This window comes from Lissotriton helveticus, chromosome 8 (assembly GCF_964261635.1).
Source record: "Lissotriton helveticus chromosome 8, aLisHel1.1, whole genome shotgun sequence".
NCBI lineage: Eukaryota > Metazoa > Chordata > Amphibia > Caudata > Salamandridae > Lissotriton > Lissotriton helveticus.
The window spans coordinates 1,350,094,112-1,350,110,187 of NC_136069.1; the positions used below are offsets into that span (position 1 = coordinate 1,350,094,112).

Here is a 16,076-nt window from a genome sequence, read left to right on the forward strand (position 1 = left end):
ATCTGTTTGCAGGAAACTTGGTTGGCGGGGAAATTCCCGGTAGTAAAAGATTTCTATGTATTGGAGAGTAGCGCCACCCCTTCTACGAGAGGGCGTGTGAAGGGAGGACTAGCCTGTTTACTGTCCAATAAAATTAATTGGAATTATTCTCATTACATGGATCCGAATAAATTATTTCAGGTAATAACTCTGACGAATCTAGCTATGGATGTCCCTCAGAACTCATTTGTGCTAATAAATGCCTATATACCACCAGATTTATGTTATAATACTGGTATAAAGACTATTTGTTCTTTTATACAGAATCTTCAGGAATCTAAGTCCCCCCCTCATATTCTATTATTAGGAGATTTAAACGGTAAAATATCCAATAGTGCCCTGGGTTTATTCATGAATTAGCTAAAGGAGGAAACACTCCTGATACCAGACGCCATATTCCCAGAGATTATTAAAACTAATATAAGAGGGAAAATAATCTTGGAGAGTTTATCCGAAGTAGATTGTATTATAATTAATGGAAGGCTTCCTTCAGATAGTCCCGCTCATTGTACTCATAAATCAAGGAATGGTGGCTCGATCCTTGATTACATGATAGTAGATAGTTCTTTTTTTAGTTCTTTGAAGGATCTGGCTGTACTTATCACTGATCACAGTAATCATAATATTTTGTCGGTCAAACTAAATGTAACATCATTCCAAAGGGATGCTTGGAACATCGGGGATGACTTATTGAACTTTAATACTAAAAAAAGGATTTGTTATTGGCACCCAGGGGCTATTAAAAGCTTAGTCGGAATATTGGAACACACAGTAGAGAACTTACACCTTTGGGAAGGGAATGAACTACTGTGTTTTGCTTCCTTGCTACATACCTTACAATCTAAAGCAAAAAAGTCTCCTCCTGGGAGAATAACTCCAAAAACCCCTTCTGACCTTCGTTATCTAAATATAGAAATACATAAATTGGTTAGGGATCAGTACCTCTCCTATATCCCCGAACGCAATCAAAGGATAACTCTTTTAAGAAGAAGGAGAATAGAATAAAGGCCAGATTAAAACGAGAGAAAGAAGATGCCCTATGGGTTAAACTCCGTGAGGCATCCAGAAGTGGGCAGGCAAAGACCTTCTGGTCGTTAATCGGAGAAGGATGTGGGTAAAGATCTAGACCCTTACCGATATCTATTAATGAGCAGTCTTGGGTTGACTTCATCCAACATTTATATAGTGGCAATGATGTGATGTTTGACCCAGGTAAGCTACAGGAGGATTTGTTTCCTTACGGACCTCCGTCCGAATTGGAAATTGTTTCCGCCATTAAGGGTCTGCGCACATCCGGTGCAATGGGCCCTGATGAAGTCCCAATCTCTGTGCTAAAATCTTACAGTACCCTATGGGGAAAAATTCTACATCCCGTCTTTAGACTCTGCTTTACCGAGGGCATTGTTCCGCATTCTTGGAAAGGAAGTTTATTGGTTCCCCTCTTTAAAAAGGGGGCAAGAGATTCACCTCAAAACTACCGACAAATTGCCCTCCTAGATGCCATCGGTAACGTTTTCGCTAAATGTTTACTTAATTCTCTAAATGATTGGGTATCTACGACAGAAATACTACCACTTGAGCAGACTGGCTTCAGAAAGCAACATGGTACCCTGGACAATCTTACCGCACTCCAGGTTCTGACAGAAAAGTATATCAAAGTCCGTGGAGGAGGTGTATATGGTGCTTTTATTGACTTCTCTACGGCCTTTGATAAGGTGGACAGATCTTTGTTGTGGAGTAAGTTATCTGATCTAGGGATGCCCTCAAGTTTACTAAGGTTAGTTATTGCCCTACATACAGACACTTGGTGCAGAGTATTAATGGGAGGGGAGAGAGGACTATCTAAGGTTATTCCCACGATTAATGGACTTAAACAAGGTTGCTTATTGGCTTCCCTGCTGTTCTCTTTATACATAGCTGATCTCCCCCAGGCCTTATTATTATCCATCAATGGCATTGCTCCAGTTTTAGGGGGAACTCCAATAGTATGCCTAATGTATGCGGATGATATTTTAATTTTGGACCTTACCCCAAAAGGTTTGAATGGCCGCCTATACGCCCTGAATATATACGCTAAGACCCATTTCCTAAAAATAAACATTTCAAAAAGTAAAATAATGTGTTTCCGGGGAAGGAAAAAATCCAAATATGACAATTACCACTGGACTGTTGGGGGTGAAAGACTAGAAGTAGTAAAATCCTATCCTTTCCTTGGAAAAGTTGTCACGAGTAGTTTAAGTGACACAGCCCACATCGAGAACATTAGTAGGAAAGCTCTTGTTCAAGGGAAGAGCCTTGTTTCTCTCTATAAGGCGACAGGTAGAAGGCACTTCTCCATATTGCTCGAGGTATTCCGAGCAAAAATCCCCGCATCTCTCACATATGGATTAGAAACAGTGGATATGATAAGTTGGAATTTTTGGGATTCTACTGAAGGAAAAATATTACGCAACCTCACCTCTGTAAGTACTGCGAATTCTACGTCCTCTCTGAGACTGGAATTCGGTTTACGTAGTTCTTGGGCCCAGGCAGTTGCGAGTGTGGTGCGTTGGGTTTTTAACCTAGCCAAAGGAATGCCGGGTACGTTGAGGCATCTCATAAAAAATTAACTATTGGGTACCTTTAATGCTTATTCTTCACTTGTAAGGAATTTTCGACAGGCAGTTGTATTATTACAGTTAGATGAATCAGATCTTTTCTCACTATCCGCACCCCCAATTGAAGTCGATATTAAAGTCGGCTTCTTGGGAGCTAGGCTATAGAGTAGACAGAGGGGCGAGTAAATTGAAGAGGGGAATGTTTCTTACCAGTAGTTTTTGTCAAATGAAAAGACCTCAACTATATATATCCTGGAATCTCCCCCATGGAGTCCGGCGATTTACCCTATTGCTAAGGCATAATTTACTTCCTTTGAATTGTCTTCTGTCTAAATGGTATGGCCGCACTGATATTTGTGATTTTTGTAATTTAAATTCCCAGGACGTGTATCATGTTATTTTTGTCTGTCCGGCACTCATGGTTTTTAGACGCAAATGGTTAAGAGATATGTGTCTCCAAATGGGTATCTTTACAGCCTCTGATTTTATTGAAGCAATGTTTAACCCTCCAAATGAAATGTTTTGCTTTAAATTGTTTCATTATTTTAAATGTTTTTTACAGCTATATTGACAAATTGATATCATGCACTTTTTTATGGAATTTATTGCCTTTTACTGTTTGTTAGAATTATTATGTGGACCTCAATCGAGTTCCGTTATCATAAATAAATAAACTTGAAACTTGAAAAAAAACTAACCTGTTCTACACCCCTGTTGCTCCTGGCAAGTAAGCGATGTTTTTAGGAACATGCTAAATGTCTTTCAAGTGTTCTCTTCTAGATACAGTTATCTGTACATTTGCTATCCGTAGTAGCCCTGTGAAAATGTATGCTTTGGGGTGTACATTGGAGAAATGATTGAACACACTGAGGTCACCCGTTGAGAGAAGGGCATGAAATGGAAATTGCTTTCAGAGTTGTTATGTGGAAATGTGTTTAAGTCATTGGTCAAAATAGAGAAGAAAGAGAGAGAGAGAGAGAGAGACAAACAGAGAGATAATTTAGCAAGCATCTCAATTTAGTGTTTTTAATATTCTACAGGTAATAATAATGTGTGGTAAACCATGGAAATAATGAGGCTGTTAGTGTGTCAATATGTTAAGAAACATCTGGCGGCAGTGGAACAAAATCATCCTGCAGGCTCATGGTTAGATGATGGAAGTTACAAGGTCGCCTGTGAACTATGAATAATCCAAATGTATTGTGAAATGTGATATAACATGAGATGTAAAGCCAGGACTAGGAGCAATTAGACATGCCCACTAGTACCACACTATGGGGTAGCAGAACAGCCTCGGCACCAAGTATAGAGCTCTGGTTTCAAACTAGGAAAGTACAAGAGCACTACATTCCCATCTATATTGCAAGCATTTTATCAGTGGTCCCCAGGAAATAAACAATGATAATGGCCATCAACATTGAAAGTGGAGAAGGATATGGTCCAACGGATAGGGCGGTCGACCTCAAATCTGGGGAACCAGGTTCGAGTCTCAGCAATGATGCTCAACATCCTGTGATTCTGGGCAAACCACTTAATCTCCCTGTGCCTAACAAAAATAAACGTGTCCTTATGTAACGCAACTGGTGGTCATGTGTAGCGCTCTGATACCTGATAACTTCAGGTCAAGCTTGCGCTATATAAATTCCACCCAAAATAAAATTGTTAGAGCTGACATCCTTTGTGAGGTATTCAATTTAGTAGATTTTAGTACTGTGTGCACTTTACCACTGTTAACCAGTGCTAAAGTGCGTGTGCTCTCTACTTAAAACATGGTAACATTGTAACTCCCTAGTAAATAGTAATACATGTACCCAGGGCCTTTAAATTAAATGCTACTAGTCGGCATGCCGTGCTCATTGTGCCACATATTAAAGTAGCATTTGAAAACAAGCATCAGGCCCACCACTGCGGCCTGTATTGCAGTTTTAGGCTGCCATTTCGACTTGGCAAAGTAAACCTTTCGCTAGGCCTACACTTTCCTTTTCAATACTTATAAGTCACCCCTAAGGTAGGTCCAACAGGCTCCTAGGACAGGGTTTTAAAATGCAGGACATGTGTGTTTAGGTTGTACAAGTCCTGCAGGTGGAAAAACTCCAAAAGTCGTATTTCACTGTTGTAAGGCCTGTCTCTCCCATTGACTAACCCTGGGTTACATTTAATATATGCGACCTTTAGATTGGGAGAAGATACATACTGTTTACAATCAAGTGAATTAGAATGTAAGGTCCTTTCTAATGATAATGTCGGATTTGGAGTTACAATTCTGAAAATGTCACTTTCAGAAAGTTGGTATTTACTTGTCCCAACCATTTGTGCCTTCTTCCAGTGTCCTGGATCACATGACTGTGAATGGATCTGCTGCTGGAGTTTGTTTATTGCTTCCAGTTAGTACCACAAAGGGTGCTTAGGTGTGGACAGGATGGGCTACCCTGGCAGGAAAACTGGGAAAGGGCTGCACCCAGCCCCACTTACACTTTAAAGGGATCTTCCTTCTGCACACACAAAGGTACCTACCACCAGGCCTGCCCTGCCTTTTCTCAGACAGTATGGAGCCTTGACAGGTGAAGCAGAACAACTTTCCAGAACCAGAGGCGGGGTAGAACATTGAGTTCCCCAAACAAAAGCTGGCACCAGGTATAAATATTGGACCTCCAGAACCACCCAGCAGAAGACTCCTTGACCTGTGGAAGATATAGAAGAACTTCTTCTCTGCTGCAAGAGGACTACTCTGCAGCTTGAAGGGCTGCCTTGCTGTCTGTGAAGGAAGACTGGACCTACTTGCCTTCATCCCAACAAGAGTGACGCCACAGGTCATTTGACGCACCTCCTGTGTGAACTACAGAGACACAATAATATTTAGAGGGGTTCCTGCAACTGCCCAGCTAACCCGCTGCAACTGGACCTACCTCGACCTGCATTAGACTTGCCTGAGTCCTACTGACCTCTGCTGGAGTGTGTCCTAATCCTCAAGAGGTGCCTCCTCAGGGCCTGGATCCTTGACTGGCATAACATTGCACTCCTCTTAAAAGAAAGTTGAAAATCCTGCAGCTTGTACTCCTGACGATGTCTAACAGTCCAGTTTGTGCCAAACCTCTGCCTTCCATGCTGACCACTTATGCTAGACTCTGGTGAACCCTGTTTTTTGGGCCAACAATGACAGTCCATGGGACCCGGCAGCGCAAGACCTGCACTTTGCGTGTTACAGTGACAGTCCACGACACTTGACCTGCTCTTCACGCTACAGCGATGATTGCTCGCAACACCTGGCCTGCTCTTCATGCTACAGCGACGACCTTTACCACGCATGCCATTAAAGCGCAAAGGCATGCGTGGTAAAGGTATACTCATGGCAAAAGTATGAAAAGTAAGTTACACTACCCTTCCATACCCTAAATCCTAATTTAGTACCCCTGCATGGCCCTCCCCCAACCCCCATTCCTCTCCCTACCCTAAAATACTACCCTGCACGACCCTCAGACACTACCCTAAACCCTAAAACACTACTCCCTGCACGACCCTCCCCGACCTAAGTCCTCCCCCTACCCAAAATCACTACCCTGCATGACCCCCAACACTACCCTAAACCCTAAAACACTACCCAATGCACCACCCTCCCCTGACCCCCAGTCCTCTCCCTACACTTAAACACTACCCTGCACGGCCCCCTGGACATTACCCAAAACACTAAAACACTATCCCCAGCACGACCCTCCCTGACCCCCAGTCCTCTTCCTCCACTTAAACACTACCCTGCACGACCCCCAGAACATTACCCTTAACCCTAAAACACTACCCCCAGCACGACCCTCCCCTAACCCCAGTCCTCTCCCTACACTTAAACACTACCCTGCACAACCCCCAACACTACCCTAAACCACTACCCTGCACTACGCAGACACCCCACCCGAACCCCTTTTACCTTAAAAACGTAACCCCCCACTCCAGGCCCAATCCCCCTTACCTCTCTTTTCTCATGGTTCCTCTCTCCTCCTGGTTCCAGCTTCACGTCGGCTCTGAGGGCGGTGTACATCGTTGTGAGGAAATGGAAGAGCCTCTGTTTCCTCACATCAAGGTAGATCACCATATTTTTTTTACATCACATGCATTGTAAAAGCACATGCAATGTAAAAAAATTAATAGTAATGGCTATGCGGTGTTATGTTGCATGCATTTTAACGATTGCGATGTAATGGCATGCGGGGAAACAGCCGCATTGTAATGGCTGTTCCCGGTTACTATCTATCTCTTTGAATGACTCAATGGTAAAACTTGTGGGTCAAGTTATTTTGGAGAGACCACTCACCTGGGCATACCCATTAAGCTTAGGACATTAACTGCAACAACAACAACAATGTGGTAGATGGAATGCTTGAGTTAATCTCAGCCATTGGCAATAGCTTGGAGCAGATTCCTGACAAAGTCCCACCTTATGCAAATCCGGATCTAACCTGCTCCTCATGGGAACAGTCCCTCCTGAACTGCCGGATGAAACCCCTCCAGAAGGGATCACGATTAGCCCCCAGACCAGTTTTGCCCTATCAAACTACACCTGACTAATGAGCCTCAATCAAGGCAAAACTAGTCTGTGTTTGCTTGTGTACTGGTGCAGGGTGGAGCTGGCCTAGCGGCTTGAACTGCACTGTTCCTATTGGAGCAAGGTCAAGACTGATTTGCATATGACTGAGTCCAATTTGAGGTGGCATGATACACAAAAGAACAAAGAGTTGGAATGCCACCCGAGCGATTGCCAGTGGTTAGAGACTTATTGCAAGCATTCCTCCCATCGCTTTTTGTGTGTCTGTCTACCACCATGTCATACAAATTAGAATGTTGGGCCGTTGAGTAGTTGTACCTAAAATATGTTTAAGTGTTGCAAAAGGCACAACTTTTTTCAAATTTAAAGACCAAGCCCTTTATCTAAAATCAACTCCCTGCTTGAGTAAATAGCCAATCTAAATGTCTATAACCAAAGGGTGAGGCTACACACTGGTTCTGGAAAGACTGTCCCAGTCCTCCCCAATGCATGCTGGTACATGTAGACAAACAGTCTTTTAATCACTATAGAAAGTGGTTGCTTGCATGTTCAAGCATAGCTCAGTGCTTGGTAATCTTTGCCACATATTTCATATTTTCAGAATGCTTCAGAAGAGTAAATGTTGTTAAGGTGGAATGGGTGGGGGCCATGTCTTGATGCTATTTTACTCGTGGATAGAGCCAGCACAGCACCAATGGGCTACCCTCAGGCTCTGGAAACCAAATCAACAGCTCCAAAAATGAGTAGGTGCCCTTTGTAATCTTTTTTTAAGGGGTGGGGAATTACATATTGGGTGCTGTAAGGCTGTCCCAGTTCTCACCAATGTTTGCCTGTAGATGTAGTCAAACAGTGTTTTACCCACTGTAGAAAGTGGGTAGTTCGAGCTCTGTCCTCAGCTTGGTAACCTTTGATAAGATAGTGGATAGTGACAGAGACTCTTGAGGCGGAAGCCGGGAGTCAGGGACCTAATCTTTTTAATTTGTCAGAACGCTGTGATTTGTGTGTTACTTTTAAACTGTAGAACGCTGTGATTTTTGTGCAACCTTTTTAAAATACTGTTCTCTCCCTTACCTTCACACTCGCTCTTCCCGGGGGTCTACGCGTTTTCAGGCGGCCGATTTGGGGCACCTGGTACGCGGGATTAGGCACTCGAGCGCATTTGCACAGGCGACATCTTGGGTGTAGTTGAGGTCGGCTGGCTAGTGCTCAGGGCGAGTTGGCCCAAGCACTACAAAATGCCCCTTATAACGCGGACGTGCAGCGGATGAGCGCAGCAGGCATGCCATTGGCACTCCGGAGGTGCGCCAGAGGTAAGCCCGTCTGCGCCCGTCCGCGCCAGAACGGGCTTAGGGCCCAGCACTTTACCCTCTAACCCTCATACTCCTTTAGAGTATTCCAGAGACTCCTTACTCCAACTGAGACAGACACCCCTGCCTCCTTGCGCCCACTCAATTATAATTGGTGGCTCTCGCAATCATTGCCTCCACTGCCCATATACGCTAACTTTCGACGAGCCTGATCTTACTCCTCACACAGTTATCAACATGGCTCTGTTGAATTGTAGATCACTGCCTAAACACACGCTGGAAATCTCTATACTCCTAGAAGACTACCAGCTTGAGGTTCTGTTTTTAACAGAAACGTGGTTATCTTCTGACTCCGATCCGAATATCGTCCAGGCTCTGCCATCCGGCTTCCTCATCCAACATCTTGACCGTTCCAAGGGAAAGGGAGGGGGATAGCTATGATATATAAAGAGCATCTTTCATGCCGTCTTCACGGCAGCCCCATAGCAGACTGTGAAAATGCTCACTTTGCCATCCAAGTATCCCCGTGTAAATCTTTCTCCGGAATTTTGATCTACCGCCCTCCAGGTGCCATTGGTCAATTCTGTAGCTCCCTTTTGGAAACTTCACTGTCTCTGGCTAGTACTCTTCCCAACCTTGTGATCGTAGAAGATTTAAACATCCACTTTGATAATGATGGAGACAAGGTAGCTGCTGAATTGTTACTGGATTTAGCAGCCTACCAGCTCCATTTGGGAAACCATCAACCCACCCACACACGGTGACATCTCCTGGATCCCATCTTCTCCAATATTCCTGATCTTAAGGTGCTGGCACCGATTCCTGTTCCATGGTCACACCATTTCCTCATCCCGTTTAGCTGGTGGATTCCCGTCACTCACTGCCCTAGATCTGCTCCCAGCATACTCGCACGTCCTTGGTCAAAACTTGAACCGGAAAAATGGAGACATATCCTGGAGCTTTCCCCTCCGACCTGTGAGTCGGACCCAGTATTAGCAGACACCATGTTTTCCACGTGGATTGAAAACTCTCTGGACATAATTCTCCCAAAAAAACCTGCCCTTAAACCATGGGGCAAGACCACCACTTGCCCTGGTTTACTCTGGAGGTCCGTCTCCTAAAAAAACTTTGTAAAAGGTCTGAAAGGGCTTGGAGGAAGAATTTCGACCCCACAGAAAGCAGGACTACAAACTTACGATTCTAAATTATAAAAAGGCTCTCAAATCAGCGCAAGCTGCTTTTTTTTGAAGAAAAAATTAGATCCTCTTCTAACTCTTCAAGAGAAACCTTTCACATTATGGAAAAGCTTCTAAAAACCCCGGTCCCTCCCTTTCCTGTGGACCCCTCTGATAACCGCTGTAACGAGTTAGCGGAGTTCTTTGACCAGAAAATTAAAAACATCCTGAAGCATCTCCCCCTGTATAATATCGATGACCACCTAAACCATCTGCATCAGTACCAAAGCCTACTGAGCCCAGATTGGACATGTTTGCCCCCATTACAAAAGATATACTCTCCCCTATTGTTCAATCAATTAAGAGCGGCTCTCCGCTAGACTCAGCCCCATTTAACATCTTAAAATTAGGTGCACCTACCATCCTTGCTCCCATGGTAAATCTGATTAACATCTCCCTTTCACATGGCATTGTACCCCCGAGCTGGAAGAAGGCCATAGTTTAAGCTCTATTGAAAAAAGCCAATATTGACCTTCTGGAACTAAACAACTACTGGCCCATCTCCCTTCTGCCAGGCATTAGCAAGGTGGCAGAAAATTTATCAATCGCCAGTTATCCGACTACCTTGAATCAAGGGATCTGCTTAAGCCCTCACAGACGGGCTTTAACCCGGGCCAGGGCACGGAAACCGCTATGATTGCGGTAGTGGAAGAGGCCAGAAAGATCATAGATTCAGGGGGATCAGTGGCAGTGATCCTCCTGGATTTGAGTGCAGCCTTTGACACCGTAAACCATCTGACACTGGTCCACCATCTTAGGGATTTGGGGATCTCTGGACTTGCCCTGTCCTGGCTGAAATCCTTTTTAAATAGCCACTCCTCTCAGGTGGCTGAGGGCAATTTCATTTCCAACATAACCCCGGTACACTGCGGCGTCCCTCAGGGCTCATCTCTGAGCCCTACGCTTTTCAATGTGTACATGTCTCTCCTTGAAAAAATTGTCACTCTATATGGAATCAAACTTCTGACCTATGCTGATGACACCCAGCTGGTTGTATCACTGAGTCAACAGGACCACCCTTCCATCGATCTTTATTCCTGTCTCAAGGATATATCTAGCTGGATGGATAGATCCCACCTCAAGCTTAATAGCGACAAGACGGAGATTCTGGTCATAGGTAATCAGTCTCATTTTCGTCCTGAGACTTTATGGCCCCCGTGTATGGGTCCGCCCCGACCCCGAAGTCAGACCTTAAAAGCTTGGGGATTTGGCTGGACCAAGGCCTTACGCTTAACACCCAAGCAAGGAAAACCGCCGGAACTTGCTACGGCCTCCTTCGTACCTCCCGCAAAATTTTACCTTTGCTCCCTATCCAGTCCAGGAAGCTTTTGATCCAGGGCCTCATATTGTCCAGATTGGACTACGGTAATGCTCTTTATCTTGGTGCCCCAAAGAATGTGACGGCCAAACTGCAGGTTGTGCAAAATACTGCCGCCCGGCTCCTTACAGGCACTAACAACCACTGCTCAGCTAAACCGTCCCTCAGGTCACTTCACTGGCTTCACATACTGGAAAGAGTACACTATAAGGCAATCTGTACTACTCATAAAATTCTTCATGGTAAGGCTCCCCCTATCTTGAAAGATCTTATTTACCCTTACAAAACCAACAGAGCCCTTCGGTCCACACATCTCCATCTGGCTTCAATTCCCAGGATCAAAATGGCTCGATCTGGAGGGGTCTCTTTTTGCGTATAATGCCTCCAAATTGTGGAACTCTCTTCCAATAGTGCTCAGCCCAACCTTTTGTCCTTTTGCAAACTCCTGAAAACCTGGCTATCCCCTTAACTTCCCTCTCTCGTCCTCTCCAGCTCTATCACTAGCGCTGGGACGCTCACGGGCAGCCATGCGCTCTAGAAATCAATCAATAAATAAATAAATAAGCGTTTCACACTTACATAAGGGAGCCAAAGGGCTGCACTTGAAACATGCAAGTACACATAGGATTATGAGGTTCTTTTTGCTTCATTTTGCACCTTTTATAGACTTTTAATTTGGCTTTACTTATGAATTATGGATATAGCAAGAAGGAATTCACAGCAAGGGATCACTGTCGGGGTTAAAATATGTGGTACAACTCTGTTTGGTGTTATCCTGCAATTCTATTTTTGATGGGAATGTGACAGGTTGTTTCAGTTGCCTTAGTTTTGCTATAATAGGAAATTATGTTCTGTTCCTCTTTCACTCGCTGCCATTAGCTAACATTAACAATTAGTTTTGAACCATTAAAATTGTCAGATTCAATATTTTCAGAGGTCTGTCTAAATGACAGTGGTCATTGGTGCATACCCAAAAGAATTCCTCCACTTTTTCCTAAGTGTTCCTTCTCCTTTTTAGGTTGGCCTGTGACAGTGCATGTGCTGCTGCATGTACTCTTGCTTGCAAGACATATTGTGCACAGTAAAGGGCTCAGAGCCTGCCCATTGCTTACCGTTTGTTGGCTTTGTTGTTACTCTTCTTTGCTGACTCTTAATTGGCCAGCACATGCCAAGCATCACTTTCTTTGCCCTTTGTGGAGCATGGACCAAGCACAGCTTCATCAACTTAATTAGTGCCAGTCCGCTGCCCACGCTGTGATTCTGGTATTTTTTCTTCTTCTTCCCACTCACTCCCATTCCCTTTCCCCAAACCCCCTCTTCCTGCTTTCCTTTATTGCTGTTCCCCCTTCCCTCGTTGCTTTAGCCCTTATGTTATTGCTGCTCCCGCTCTCCTATCCCATGCCTCCTTCATTTTGCATGTCAGTACCACCCACTTGCCACTTGATGACAGCATGGATCGATGAGGTAATGTGCAGGTATCGAGTTTAATTCCTGGCTAGGCTGACCCAGCCTTCCATCCTTTCGAAGTTGGTACATTGAACGTGTTAAATATGATAATAGTAACACTTGTTATCTACAATGCCTAAAAACAACCCGTGCACCTGGGGAATGTAGCTCCACATCGGGACTGTAAAACAGGTACTGAAAAAGCAGTAGAAACATTTCTTTCTTTATATGTGCCTCAAAGCGGGAGATTGGAATTGCCACTTAGACGCACCCTTCCGCCTCATCTAGGTCACACAGGGTGCAAGAGGTGCCGGTGTGTCCCATGTAGGCGGGGCTTTCTTGTTGACCAGGGGACAACCTTGTGCTTATACCACCCCTCACCAGATGATATCCTACCATACACACACACACACACACAACATCCACACACTCAACAGTCACTCCCACCACACATTCACTCCTGCACACAAATAACCCAACAGCCTTACCCCAAACACACAGTATTCATTATATGCCACTGATACTGCATGCAGCATGCAGCGAGAGGCACTCATTGCTAACTTGGTGCTTGTTAGGTGACCGAGTCCATCCATAATCAATTTTGAGAGACAATTCATATAAGTTACAAGGATTGAAGCAGGAGCATAAGCCTGGGGACCGCAAATTGTATAAAACAGGGGGTTTGCGTTCCCTGAATCTCCACACTGTATGTTAATGAAGGGCTAAGGACAGGAGGGTCCAGACCCTAGCAAAAGTGTGTTTTTCAGGCAAGCCACAGACAAAGTATGAAGTACTTTTTGAAAGTATGATTTCTTTTCCCCATGACCTCTTTAAATAGTTGTCATTTTTAATTTCCTACTATTTTAATGTGCATTGTTCCAAAGCAGTCAGAAACCCCTTCTGTATGTCTTGGGCTATATAAATGTGATAATAAATAAAACAAAAGTAATGTGGGTACCGGCTCCATGTTTCAAGTGCATGGTCTTTCCTAGAGCAGTATTCGAACTAAAGGGCTGATTACCATATCGGTCGGTCGGACAGCTGTCTGCAATCGCAGGGGTCAGGAGACCTCCTGACAAGCAGTCCGTGGTCCAACCACCGCATTCGGATGAGACTGCTGGGCTGGCGGTCAGAAAGTGCTCCTTTTCATGGTGGCTTGTGCTGTGACCCTGGAAAAGGGTAGCAGCATAAGACACAGTGAAAATGAGCACTTCCTACACACCATGGGCTGTGTGCCATGACCTATATGGTGCATGGCACAAGGTGCATGGAGGTGAGTGGGGGCACTACATGTGACCCCAGGGCCCGTTTGCATGGGGCCCACGAGGGACGGGGCCCAATTTGATGCCCCCAATATCCCTTTCCAACAACATGTACATGGTGGTGTTCCCGCCATGAGCAGCTGTTGGAAAGGGATATCCAAATACCAACGGCGGTGCTTAGCATGGCACCACCTCCATTCAGGGCCGCGACTCCTTCTGCCGCCCAATCGGGATCTCAGATCCTGCTAGAGGTGGCGGTCTGGACTCCACCCCTTGTGGGTCCTACTGCGAGCACTGAAATGTGGCGGTCAGACTGAAGGGCTGTCAGTGGTCGGACCGCCACTGTCAGCCTGTTGGTGTGCTGTCTGACTGCTATCCTAATCAGCCCCTAAGTTAACATTTCTGCCTAAACAGATACTTTCTCTCAAATTTGATCAGTTTATAGTAGTCTAACAACATCCTTTTAATAATAAAAATAGATTGGATGAAGAACCTAGTGCTTGCTGGTAAAATCGTCCAGTTTCAATATACATTTACATGTATTGAAACCTAGGATTTATTTTCTCGAAACACACACTAGGAATTTTGTTTATTTGGATGAGGGTTAAGTAAATTCCTCTGAAATTGATCTTGTGACCTGCATTTTGCCTGCACATTTAAAAAATAGTCACATAAACAACTGAGGCTTCGCACCATTCGAGACAGCACCTCCTCAAAATAGACTGAAGAGGAAGAACATTCAAGTGTGCTATGCTGACCATTCCATGTGCAAGTCACATGACTTTATTGAATCCAGTGGCATAGCTATCAGTAATATTACAGGCGCATTGGTACTGAGAAAGGAGTAAAGGACCCACTGCACCCTAATGATGATTGTCTTTAACTAGCCATAGAGGCACTAGGATGGCTAAATTTCCTTGTGTGCATTATGGCCAATGGCACTCGTGCTTTGCCACTGACCACGTAACTCTGTACTTGCCAATGGGGCTACCAGTCTCTCACCCACTAAAAATCACAATTGCTTGTTTTTACTGTTAGAACATGTTAAACACATGACACATTTACTGATACAGCACACTGCCTTAGGACTGGATAGACCTGATGCAGTGGTGACTTACTCCTATTAAAAATGGAGTTTGGGCTTTGCCACTGCTTAGAAGACAGAGTTGAGTTAGCAATTTAAAACTGTTCTTCCAGCCTTCAGTGGTAGACTGGGAGCCACGTTTTACCTGATCCCTCTCAGGGTGATGCAACAAGTGATGCAGTCCCTGAGGGGACACTATAACTTACAGGCCCTGGGTACCATTGGTACCAAATACTAGGGACTTACAAGTAAGTTAGACTATGCCAACAGAGTATAAGTCAATCAACTGTATACCTTTTAAAGTATCAGAGCACATGTACTGAGTCCTGGTTAGTAAGGCTCAAGACATTTCAGAGCCATTACACAAGTGCTTAGTAGTCAAAACAGGAGTAAAAAATGGGGGTGAAACCAGCAAAAGGCCTGTTTACTCACAGCATGTTACAATGGCTTTGCTAACAATCACAAGTTCTATTTAATGTGATTTTATCACACTTCACAAATTTAAAACCTTAGATCCTCTTTTTAATTAAATGCCATTAAAAAAATGCACACTAAAAACATGTGTGCAGATACTCAGAGTGTAGCATGTTATTCTTTACCATTAGTGAAGAAGGGGGTGGAAATCATAACCCACTGGAGGCTTGCTCTCCTGTGAGACATGACCCCTTCCCACTCTAAACAATGGTGATAAATAGTATATTTTATTGTGTGCATATGGATGTTTACTATGTAGGTGATGCCAGTAAATAATATATATGTGGCCAATGAATCCTAACATTTAAAATAAGTGTGTTAATAAACCAACACTTGGCACATTTATTATTAGTGCAAAGGCAAATTAAATGGTACTGCAATAGTGGTATACATCTCAGCCAACTTAGCATCTAAGATGGTTCACAGTCCATGTCCCATAACTCCTTATTTCTTCAAATGTGAATCTTTTTGAAAAAAAGTAACTCTACTTTATTAAATTATAAATGATGGCCTTTGTTTACTAAGTGAATATATAGTTTATGGACTTCCAATCTTTTTCTAAAAGATAGCAACAATGACTTAAAACTTAGATCTGCAATTTCTCAGTGCCACCACCTCACAAAAAACATGCTTCTAAAATGTGAACAAATCTGTGAAGAAGAATCTGTGCTAAGGTACAGGCAAATCTTTATTACATCACCTTGAGGATTGCCAAATGGGTGGTCAGAATGGAATCTTTGGTTACTAAGAGGATGTATCACACATTTAGATTTCCGAGAT

At 44.0% G+C, this 16,076-nt stretch overlaps 1 protein-coding gene across 1 annotated transcript in view; it reads right to left on the reverse strand.

The window, feature by feature from the left end:
• Window positions 1-16,076, reverse strand: part of TMPRSS7 (transmembrane serine protease 7) — a 434,671-nt gene that overhangs the window by 45,028 nt on the left and 373,567 nt on the right. The window lies entirely within an intron of this gene.